Source organism: Grampus griseus (genome assembly GCF_964374135.1).
Source record: "Grampus griseus genome assembly, chromosome: 1".
NCBI lineage: Eukaryota > Metazoa > Chordata > Mammalia > Artiodactyla > Delphinidae > Grampus > Grampus griseus.
In genome coordinates, this window is record NC_139017.1 from 158,525,052 (window position 1) to 158,537,438 (window position 12,387).

Genomic DNA, 12,387 nt, shown 5'->3' on the forward strand with positions numbered 1-12,387 from the left:
CTGGTGGCGCAGTGGTTGAGTCCGCCTGCTGATGCAGGGGACACGGGTTTGTGCCCCGGTCCGGGAAGATCCCACATGTCACGGAGTGGCTGGGCCCATGTGCCATGGCCACTGAGCCTGCGTGTCTGGAGCCTGTGCTCTGCTACGGGAGAGGCCACAACAGTGAGAGGCCCGCGTACTGCAGAAAAAAAAAGAAAGAATGAAAAAGATATGATAACTACGCATCCAGGGGAGATTTAAAAGCTGAAAAACAGAACAATCTGAACAACTATTTCTTTAATGTTGTCATTTATTCTCATTTCCCTTTCTTAAGTCAGTTTTGATGCTATATTTTATAGACACTTATCTATTACATGTACATTTTCAAATTTATTTGCATAAAATTATTTCTTATGGTTTAAAAAAATCTTGCTCTAATTAATTCCCTCTTTTCATTATTTATTTGGGCCTTCTCTCTTTTTTCTTAATCAGTCTTGCTGGAAATGTATCTATTTTATTAGACTCTTGTTTTATTGATCTGTATTGTTTCTTTGTTTCTGTTCTTGTTATCAATTTTTCTCTTATCTTTACTATTTTCTGCTATTTTTTAATAACTATTACTTTGCACTTTTATTGAGATATAATTGACAGATAACGCTATATTAGTTTTTTTATCACTTTTTTTCCACACACACATACTGTATTTTATTTTTACAAGAGATAAATAAACTGACACCAAGCATTGTAAATGGATGACCACAACAATAGCAACAATGATTGCAATTACCAAACACGAAACACACTCATACTATTTCATAATATTGACATTCAGTCCAGTAATCCTCCACCGTAACAGCTCCTTTACATTGCAGTGAAAATTGATTTGTATATTTTTTGCCTCTGAGTCCTTGTGGGATTTCTTCTTTTATTATTATTCAAACAGAAAGTCACAAAAATTATAATCATCCTCATCAGTTCACTCAGTCCCATGTAATTAATTTTTTTTCATCTAGATCTTTTGTTAGCATTTTTTTTTTTTTTTTTTTTTTGCGGTACGTGGACCTCTCACTGTTGTGGCATCTCCCGTTGCGGAGCACAGGCTCCGGATGCACAGGCTCAGCGGCCATGGCACATGGGCCCAGCCGCTCCATGGCATGTGGGATCTTCCCAGACCGGGGCACGAACCCGTGTCCCCTGCATCGGCAGGCGGACTCTCAACCACTGCGCCACCAGGGAAGCCCTGTTAGCACTTTTATAAATTCGTCAGTTTTCCATTAGAGTTCTGAAAATGCTTATTCATTCAGTTCAGCAGTATAGTCAGTTACCAGAAACCTGTACTTGTCAGAGTCTTTACCATGAATTCCTTGAAGATGGAACCCTTTTATAGGAACATATTTGTAAAAGCATCAGAATACACCCAGAACTGTCTGTAAATGACAAAAGACTTAAAAATGACCACGGTTAAAGATTTGATGAAAGTTCATAATAATGCAATTGACAAGGAAATTTAGTTATTTCTGAAATATACAGTTTAAAGTAATAACTGGAATTATGACTTATAACATTATACTGGAACATATAAGATTTTTAGAAATTTCATGTAATGTCTGAAACATTTATATTAACATATTTCCATACAAATAACCCAAAGAAAGTTTAGTATTGTTGGGTTTTTTTTGTTTGTTTGTTTTTTTATACTGCAGGTTATTAGTCATCAATTTTATACTCATCAGTGTATACATGTCAATCCCAATCACCCAATTCAGCACACCACCACCCCCACCCCCACGCAACTCTACTCCCTTGGTGTCCATATGTTTGTTCTCTACATCTGTGTCTCAATTTCTGCCCTGCAAACCAGTTCATCTGTACCATTTTTCTAGGTTTCACATACATGCATTAATATACGATATTTGTTTTTCTCTTTCTGACTTACTTCACTCTGTATGACAGTCTCTAGATCCATCCATGTCTCAACAAATGACTCTATTTCGTTCCTTTTTATGGCCGAGTAATATTCCACTGTATATATGTACCACAACTTCTTTATCCATTCATATGTCGATGGGCATTTAGGTTGCTTCCATGACCTGGCTATTGCAAATAGTGCTGCAATGAACATTGGGGTGCATGTGTCTTTTTGAATTATGGTTTTCTCTGGGTATATGCCCAGTAGTGGGATTGCTGGATCATATGGTAATTCTATTTTTAGTTTTTTAAGGAACCTCCATACTGTTCTCCATAGTGGCTGTATCAATTTATATTCCCACCAACAGTGCAAGAGGGTTCCCTTTTCTCCACACCCTCTCCAGCATTTGTTGTTTGTAGATTTTCTGATGATGCCCATTCTAACTGGTGTGAGGTGATACCTCATTGTAGTTTTGATTTGCATTTCTCTAATAATTAGTGATGCTGAGAAGCTTTTCATGTGCTTCTTGGCCATCTGTATGTCTTTGGAGAAATGTCTATTTAGGTCTTCTGCCCATTTTTGGATTGGGTTGTTTGTTTCTTTAATATTGAGCTGCATGAGTGGTTTATATATTTTGGAGATTAATCCTTTGTCTGTTGATTCATTTGCAAATATTTTCTCCCATATTGAGAGTTGTCTTTTTGTCTTGTTTATGGTTTCCTTTGCTGTGCAAAAGTTGTTAAGTTTCATTAGGTCCCATTTGTTTATTTTTGTTTTTATTTCCATTACTCTAGGAGGTGGATCAAAAAAGATCTTGCTGTGATTTATGTCAAAGAGTGTTCTTCCTATGCTTTCCTCTAAGAGTTTTATAGTGTCCAGTCTTATATTTAGGTCTCAAATCCATTTTGAGTTTATTTTTGTGTGTGATGTTAGGGAGTGTTCTAATTTCATTCTTTTACATGTAGTTGTCCAGTTTTCCCAGCACCACTTATTGAAAAGACTGTCTTTTCTCCATTGTATATCTTTGCCTCCTTTGTCATAGATTAGTTGACCATAGGTGCATAGGTTTATCTCTGGGCTTTCTATCTTGTTCCATTGATCCATGTTTCTGTTTTTGTGCCAGTACCATATTGTCTTGATTACTGTAGCTTTGTAGTATAGTCTGAAGTCAGGGAGTCTGATTCCTCCAGCTCTGTTTTTTTCCCTCAAGACTCCTTTGGCTATTTGAGGTCTTTTGTATCTCCATACAAATTTTACGATGATTTGTTCTAGTTCCATAAAAAATGCCATTGGTAATTTGATAGGGATTGCATTGAATCTGTAGATTGCTTTGGGTAGTATGGTCATTTTCACAGAATTGATTCTTCCAATCCAAGAACATGGTATATCTCTCCATCTGTTGGTATCATCTTTAATTTCTTTCATCAGTGTCTTATAGTTTTCTGCATACAGGTCTTTTGTCTCCCTAGGTAGGTTTATTCCTAGGTATTTTATTCTTCTTGTTGCAATGGTAAATGGGAGTGTTTCCATAATTTCTCTTTCAGATTTTTCATCAGTAGTGTATAGGAATACAAGAGATTTCTGTGCATTAATTTTGTATCCTGCAACTTTACCAAATTCATTGATTAGCTCTAGTAGTTTTCTGGTGGCATTTTTAGGATTCTCTATGTATAGTATCATGTCATCTGCAAACAGTGACAGTTTTACTTCTTCTTTTCCAATTCGTATTCCTTTTATTTATTTTTCTTCTCTGATTATTGTGGCTAGGACTTCCAAAACTATGTTGAATAATAGTGGTGAGAGTGGACATCCTTGTCTTGTTCCTGATCTTAGAGGAAATGCTTTCAGTTTTTCACCATTGAGAATGATGTTTGCTGTGGGTTTGTCGTATATGGCCTTTATTATGTTGAGGTAGGTTCTTTCTGTGCCCACTTTCTGGAGAGTTTTTATCATAAATGGGTGTTGAATTTTGTCAAAAGCTTTTTCTGCATCTATTGAGATGATCATATGGTTTTTCTTCTTCAATTTGTTAATATGGTGTATCACATTGATTGATCTGCGTATATTGAAGAATCCTTGTATCCCTTGGATAAATCCCACTTGATCGTGGTGTATGATCCTCTTAATATGTTGTTGGTTTCTGTTTGCTAGTATTTTGTTGAGGATTTTTACATCTGTATTCATCAGTGATATTGGTCTGTAATTTTCTTTTTCTGTAGTATCTTTGTCTGGTTTTGGTATCAGGGTGATGGTGGCCTCATAGAACGAGTTTGGGAGTGTTCCTTCCTCTGCAATGTTTTGGAAGAGTTTGAGAAGGATGGGTGTTAGCTCTTCTCTAAATGTTTGATAGAATTCACCTGTGAAGCCATCTGGTCCTGGACTTTTGTTTGTTGGAAGATTTTTAATCACAGTCTCAATTTCATTACTTGTGATTGGTCTGTTCATATTTTATGTTTCTTCCTGGTTCAGTCTTGGAAGGTTATACCTTTCTAAGAATTTTTTCATTTCTTCCAGGTTGTCCATTTTATTGGCATAGAGTTGCTTGTAGTAGTCTCTTAGGTTGCTTTGTATTTCTGCGGTGTCTGTTGTAACTTCTCCTTTTTCATTTCTAATTTTATTGATTTGAGTCCTCTCTCTCTTTTTCTTGATGAGTCTGGATAATGGTTTATCAATTTTGTTTATCTTTTCAAAGAACAAGCTTTTAGTTTTATTGACCTTTGCTATTGTTTTCTTTGTTTCTATTTCATTTATTTCTACTCTGATCTTTATAATTTCTTTCCTTCTGCTAATTTTGGGTTTTGTTTTTTGTTCTTTCTCTAGTTCCTTTAGGTGTAAGGTTAGATTGTTTATTTGAGATTTTTCTTGTTTCTTGAGGTAGGTTTGTATAGCTATAAACTTCCCTCTTAGAACTGCTTTTGTTGCATCCCATAGGTTTTGCATTGTCGTGTTTTCATTGTCATTTGTCTCTAGGTATTTTTTGATTTCTTCAGTGATCTCTTGGTTATTTAGTAATGTATTGTTTAGTCTCCATGTGTTTGTGTTTTTTATGTTTTTTTCCCTGTAATTCATTTCAAATCTCATAGCATTGTGGTCAGAAAAGTTGCTTGATATGATTTCAATTTTCTTAAATTTACTGAGGTTTGATTTGTGACCCAAGATGTGATCTATCTTGGAGAATGTTCTGTGCGCACTTGAGAAGAAAGTGTAATCTGCTCTTTTTGGATGGAATGTCCTATAAATATCAATTTAATCTATCTGGTCTATTGTGTCATTTAAAGCTTCTGTTTCCTTACTTATTTTCATTTTGGATTATCTGTCCATTGGTGCAAGTGAGGTGTTAAAGTCCCCCACTATTATTGTGTTGCTGTCGATTTCCTCTTTTATAGCTGTTAGCAGTTGCCTTATGTATTGAGGTGCTCCTATGTTGGGTGCATATATATTTATAATTGTTATATCTTCTTCTTGGATTGATCCCTCGATCATTATGTAGTATCCTTCCTTGTCTCTTGTAACATTCTTTATTTTAAAATCTATTTTATAATATGAGTATAGCTACTCCAGCTTTCTTTTGATTTCCATTTGCATATTATGGCTTTTTCCATCCCCTCACTTTCACTCTGTATGTGTCCCTAGGTCTGAAGTGGGTCTCTTGTAGACAGAATATATATGGGTCTTGTTTTTGTATCCATTCAGCAAGCCTGTGTCTTTTGTTTGGAGCATTTAATCCATTCACATTTAAGGTAATTATCAATATGTATGTTCCTATGACCATTTTCTTAATTGTTTTTGGTCTGTTTTTGTAGGTTATTTTCTTCTCTTGTGTTTCCCACTTAGAGAAGTTCCTTTAGCATTTGTTGTAGAGCTGGTTTGGTGGTGCTAAATTCTCTTAGCTTTTGCTTGTCTGTAAATCTTTTGATTTCTCCATCAAATCTGAATGAGGTCTTTGCTGGGTAGAGTAATCTTGGTTGTAGGTTCTTCCCTTTCATCACTTTAAGTGTATCATGCCACTCCTTTCTGGCTTGTAGAGTTTCTGCTGAGAAATCAGCTGTTAACCTTATGCGAGTTCCCTTGTATGTTGTCATTTTTCCCTTGCTGCCTTCAATAATTTTTCTTTGTCTTTAATTTTTGCCAATTTGATTACTATTTGTCTTAGCGTATTTCTCCTTGGGTTTATCCTGTATGGGACTCACTGTGCTTCCTGGACTTGGGTGGCTATTTCCTTTCTCATGTTAGGGAAATTTTCGACTATAATCTCTTCAAATATTTTCTCTGGTCCTTTCTCTCTCTCTTCTCCTTCTGGGACCCCTATAATGTGAATGTTGTTGCGTTTAATGTTGTCCCAGAGGTCTCTTAGGCTGTCTTCATTTCTTTTCATTCTTTTTTCTTTATTCTGTTCTGCAGCAGTGAATTTCACCATTCTGTCTTCCAGGTCACTTTTCCATTCTTCTGCCTCAGTTATTCTGCTATTGATTCCTTCTAGTGTAGTTTTCATTTCAGTTATTGTATTGTTCATCTCTGTTTGTTTGTTCTTTAATTCTTCTAAGTCTTTGTTAAACATTTCTTGCATCTTCTCAACCTTTGCCTCCGTTCTTTTTCTGAGGTCCTGGATCACCTTCACTATCATTATTCTGAATTCTTTTTCTGGAAGGTTGCCTATCTCCACTTCATTGAGTTGTTTTTCTGGGGTTTTATCTTGTTCCTTCATTTGGTATATAGCCCTCTGCCTTTTCATCTTGTCTGTCTTTCTGTGAATGTGTTTTTTGTTCCACAGGCTGCAGGATTGTAGTTCTTCTTGCTTCTGCTGTCTGCCCTCTGGAGAATCTGTGGTTATTCCATGCAGGCTATTCATAAAGGCTAATTGTTCAATCACTTCAAACTCAGTATTGACTCCTGAGGGTGAGATGGCTGTGCATATATTTAGAATGTTCTTCTTTCTAGGAGCTCTTGGTTTCAAATTATCTCCTCTGTTCACAGCAATTTACCTTTGTGAAGTGACTTCCAACAATTCTTCTCAGTTTTCTTTCTCCTTAACGTGGACTGGCCTTTCCTGATAGATTGCCATTGTGTAAAATTCTCAATAATATTCCCCTGGAGGTTTTTCTCTCACTGCTCAGAATTTGTAGCTGCAACTGCACATGTAGGTGGTAACCATTCTCAGCAGCAGCATCTTCAAATGCCAGAGACCAGTGACAAATGCATGAAGTATGTTTGTCACAGTTAGAGACCAATGATTTCCTAATGTCTGCTAGTTTTGGAGGGTCTCCTGCAGAGGCGGGGTGGGGAGGGCGGTGGCTCACCGTGGGAACAAGGACACTGGCAGTAGAAGTTCTGGGAAGTACTCCTTGGCATGAGCCCTCCCAGAGTCTGTCACTGTTTTCTGCTATTTGAGAGGATGTTATTATGTTTTTTTTCCAGTTTCCTAAGTTGGATGCTCAGCTCATTAATATGAAGTCTTTACTAATGTGCAATCCTTAATAAATGTATTTAAGAACCCCTCAAGGATTGCTTTAGCTGCATTCAAATTTCAAAATGTAATGCTTTCATTGTCAGCCAATTCCTAATTTTGTATTTTTTCTTTGTCCTATTAAATATTTGGAGGTATGATTTTAATTTTCAAACTTAGGGTTATCTTTTTGTGATGGGTTTCTCATTTCATTTTATTGTAATCATAGAAGATGGCCTATACAATATCAGTTCTTCACTCTGTGGGCAGACTTGCTTCATGACTTAGTATGTGATCAATTGTTATAAAATTTCCCTTATTGTATGAGAAGAATGTCAATTTTCTGATTGTTTGAACAAGCTTCTTAATTATGCTATTCAAATTTTCTGCATATCTATTAATCTTATGGCTGCTTGATTTAGTAACTATGGAGAAAGGAAAGATAAAATACTTGGGAGGGTTGTGAATCCATTCATCTTTCTTTGAAATTGTCTCAAGTTTTGCTTTGTATCAAACTATGGTATGTGGACCAAATTTGGCCCACTCCTTGTTCTTGTAAATAAAGCTTTATTGGAGCACAGCCATGTTCTTTTGCTTATGTGTTATCTGTGGTTGCTTTCTTACTACTATTGTGAAGATAAGTTGAGATAGAGACTGTATTACCTGAAAAGTCTAAAATATTTACTATCTGTCCTTTCATAGGAAAAATATAATCTGAGGGCCATGCTGTTAGATTCAAAGAAGTTCAGAATTATATCTCCCTGGCAACATTTACTTGTTGACCATTATGTAATGATCCTCTCATCCTCAAAATCATACCTTTTGACTTAAAGTGCATTTCATCTGATATTTCTAAAGCTACACCAGTTTCCTTTGGCTTATTATTCATCTGATGTGCCTGTTAGGAATGCATTTAGCTGCAAATAACAAACCTCAACTACAAAGGCTGAAACAAAGTGGGGTATATTTCCTTTAAACAACAAAAATTCCAGAGTTAGACTCCTGTTGGCATTATTTTAGCTGCTCTGTGATGCCATCATGTACCCAGGCTGGCTCTGCATTTCTTCTTCATCAGCATTAGCTTGTGAGCCTTTGTGCTCACATGCGCTATGTCAAGATGGCAAAAAGACTGCTACTCATTCAGACATTGTGTCCATGTATCAGGCAGGAGAAAGGGAAAAGGACGGAAACATTTCCCAGAAGATTTCCCTTATACATCTCATTTCCCAGAACTGGGTCACATGAGCACATTTTCCCTAATCATTGACCAAGAGAAATGAGATTCCACAATTGGCTTAGACCAAATCATGATACATCTTTTGGAGCTGGTACTTTTACACTACAAGAAATAAACTGGGGGGCTTCCCTGGTGGCGCAGTGGTTGGGAGTCCGCCTGCCGATGCAGGGGACACAGGTTCGTGCCCCGGTCCTGGAAGATCCCACATGCCGCGGAGTGGCTGGGCCGTGAGCCATGGCCGCTGAGCCTGCACATCCGGAGCCTGTGCTCCGCAACGGGAGAGGCCATCAACGGTGAGAGGCCCGCGTACCGCAAAAAAAAAAAAAAAAAAAAAAAGAAATAAACTGGGTACTGTATAGCACCAGGAAATATACTCAATATTTTGTAATAACCTATAAAGGAAAAGAATCTGAGAAAGAATATATACGTGTGTGTGTGTATGTGTGTATGTATGTATGTAGATATATATATATATATATACACATACACACACACACATATATATACATATGTATATTTCAGATATATATACATATATATTTATCTGAATCACTGTGTTGTACACCTGAAACTAACATGACATGTAAATCAACTATACTTCAATTTTTTTTAATAAAATTTTTTATTTATTTATTTTTGGCTGCGTTGGGTCTTCGTTGCTGTGAGCAGACTTTCTCTAGTTGTGGCAAGCGGGGGCTGCTCTATGTTGTGGTGCGCGGACTTCTCATTACAGTGGCTTCTCTTGTTGCAGAGCACTGGCTCTAGGTGCACGGGTTTCAGTAGCTGTGGTGCGTGGGCTCAGTACTTGTGGCTCGCAGGTTCTAGAGCACAGGCTCGGTAGTTGTGGCACATGGGCTTAGTTGCTCCGCGGCATGTGGGATCTTCCTGGACCAGGGCTCGAACCCGTGTCCCCTGCATTGGCAGGCAGATTCTTAACCACTGTGCCACCAGAGAAGTCCTACTTCAACTTTTGAAAAGAAAAAAAAAAAGAAATAAACTGGCCTGGGGTAAAGGCACTCCTCCTGGACCAACAGATCTCTGCCTACTGCCTTAAAAAAAAAAAAATCAGGATTGTACAGCAAAGAGCAAAAGATTTGGGGCATGTTGTTGGTCAGAAAATAGACTGTGTCTGTTATACCTGGGGTATATTTTTTCATATCTTTGCTTTCAATATTTCCATATTTTTGTTTTAAGTGTATCTCTCATGAACAGCATGTAGCTGAATTGTGTGTTTTCATTCACACTGATAATCTACTCAATGATGAAATCAGTTCATTTACATTTAGTGTGATCGCCAGCACTTAAGATTTTATTTCTATATCTTATTTTGTGTTTCCCATTTACCATGAGTATTATCAATTGTTATTGATTGCTCTGTAACAAATTACCCCAAAACTGAGCAGCTCAAAACAACAAACATTTACTATCTTACACAGTTTCTTGGGGTCAGGAGTCTGGGAACCATGTGGCTAGATGATTCTGGCTCAGGCTGTCTGGGAGGTTGCAGTCAAGCTGTCAGCCAGGGATGCAGCCATCAGAAGGGTCTGTTGAGGATCAGCTTCCAAGTTCACTCACATGGCTGGAGGCTGGAGTCTTCAGTTCCTCACCACATGGGCTTCTCCGTAGGGTAACTTATACATGTCTTCCCCAGGGTGAATGATGTGAGAAAGGTGAGAGAGATAGAGAGCTCAGAGAAAGAGCAACCAAACTGGAAGCCACCGTTCCTTTCTAATAGGGTTGCCAGATTTAGCCAATAAAAACACAGGATACCCAGTCAAATTTAAATTTCAGATCATATTTCAACATTTGTATGGGACATACTTATACTAAAAAATCATTCATGCTTATTCAAAATTGACTGGGCTTCCTGAATAACATCTGGTAACCCTTTTTATAATCTGATCTTGGAAGCAAAACTGGCTACAAAATTTGGGAGGCCCCTTATTTAAAAATTGTTAGGAATTTCAAGTCAGTGAGAGTAGAACATTAAACAGAGCATGGAGCCCTTCTGAGGAAGTTACACTGTGTGAGAGCACAGGCTGTACTCCCAGAAAGCCAGCCCTGCTTGGAAGTGACATACCATCACTTCTACCACATTCTGTTGAACAGAAACTAGTCACTAAGTCCAGCCTACACATTATGGGAGGGGATAACATGAGGGTATGGGTCCCAGGAGGCAGTGATCACTGGGGTCATCTTGGAAACTGACTACCTTTGCTTCTTCCATTTGTCATTTCCTGCCTGGGGGTGAACTGATTGGACTGTCTGCATTCCCTTTGTTTCCTCTCTGCTGGTTTAGAATACATTCTATTTCTGTTCTTTCATTAGTCATCCTTAAAATTTTAACGTGCATACTTCAGTTAATAAAGTCTAAAGTTAATCAATTCTTCTAGAACAATCAAGGACCTTAGAATGCTTTTGAACTCTGATCATAGCTTCCTGCCTATAATTTGATTGTTTTCCAGTTTTTAGTCTACCTTGTTTATTTTATCCCCCAAGTCAGCCTTTAAAATTATTTTTTATAAAGTCCATGCTTGTTTGAATTTCCCACATTTAATCTTTTTTGGTTCTTTGCTCCCACTTCTTGTAATCTATTCCATCCTCTGGGTTTACTTCCTGAGTTTTTCATATTCTCTTAATCTGATATCTTGCCAGAACACTAGGTCCTCATGCGTTTTTTAGTGATTTTTTTAAAACCTTGGTTGCATCTCTGGTCATAGCCTTCTTTTTGTTCCCAATATTGTGTATTTTGTGCTAATAATTTATTTTATTGACTTTTAAAGAATTAGTTCAACTTTTTGTTATTTTCCGTATCATTATTTTCTGCTTTACTATTTCCTTTCTTCTACTCTCTTTGGGTTTTCTGACAGTCTCTTCCTAAAATCTTGAGTTGGATGCTGAATTCATTTGTTGCCAATCTTTCCTGTTTTTTCAAAAAATATATTTATTTATTTATTTGGTTGCACCGGGTCTTAGTTGTGTCAGGTAGGCTCCTTAGTTGTGGAGTGCCGGCTCCTTAGTTGCAGCATGTGGTTTCCTTAGTTGCGGCTCCAAGCCTCCTTAGTTGCAGCTCCCGGCCTCCTTAGTTGCGGTTCACGTGCTCCTTAGTTGTGGCATACAAACTCTTAGTTGCAGCATGCATGTGGGATCTAATTCCCTGACCAGGGATCGAACCCAGGCCCCCTGCATTGGGAGCACAGAGTCTTATCCACTGCACCACCAGGGAAGTCCCAATCTTTCCTGTTTTTTTTTTTTTTTTTTTTTTTGCGGTACGCGGGCCTCTCACTGTTGTGGCCTCTCCCGTTGCGGAGCACAGGAGCACAGGTTCCGGACGCGCAGGCTCAGCGGCCATGGCCCACAGGCCCAGCCGCTCTGCGGCATGTGGGATCTTCCCAGACCGGGGCACGAACCCGTGTCCCCTGCATCGGCAGGCGGACTCTCAACCACTGCGCCACCAGGGAAGCCCAAGAAACGAGTTTTTAACTTAACATATTGGATTTCCTTGGTCAACATTTTATTGTTGGTTTCTAATTTTATCATATTGGGACTAGAGAACATGACTGAATGATATTGATTCTTTTTTTTCAAAATTAATTTATTTTATTTATTATTTATTTTTGGCTGCGTTGGGTCTTCATTGCTGCGTGCGGGTTTTCTCTAGTCGCAGTGAGCGGGGACTACTCTTCGTTGTGGTGCATGGGCTTTATTAGTTGTGGCTTGCAGGCTCCAGAGCGCAGGCTCAGTAGCTGTGGCACGTGGGCTTAGTTGCTCCACGGCATGTGGGATCTTCCCGGACCAGGGCTCGAACCCGTGTCCCCT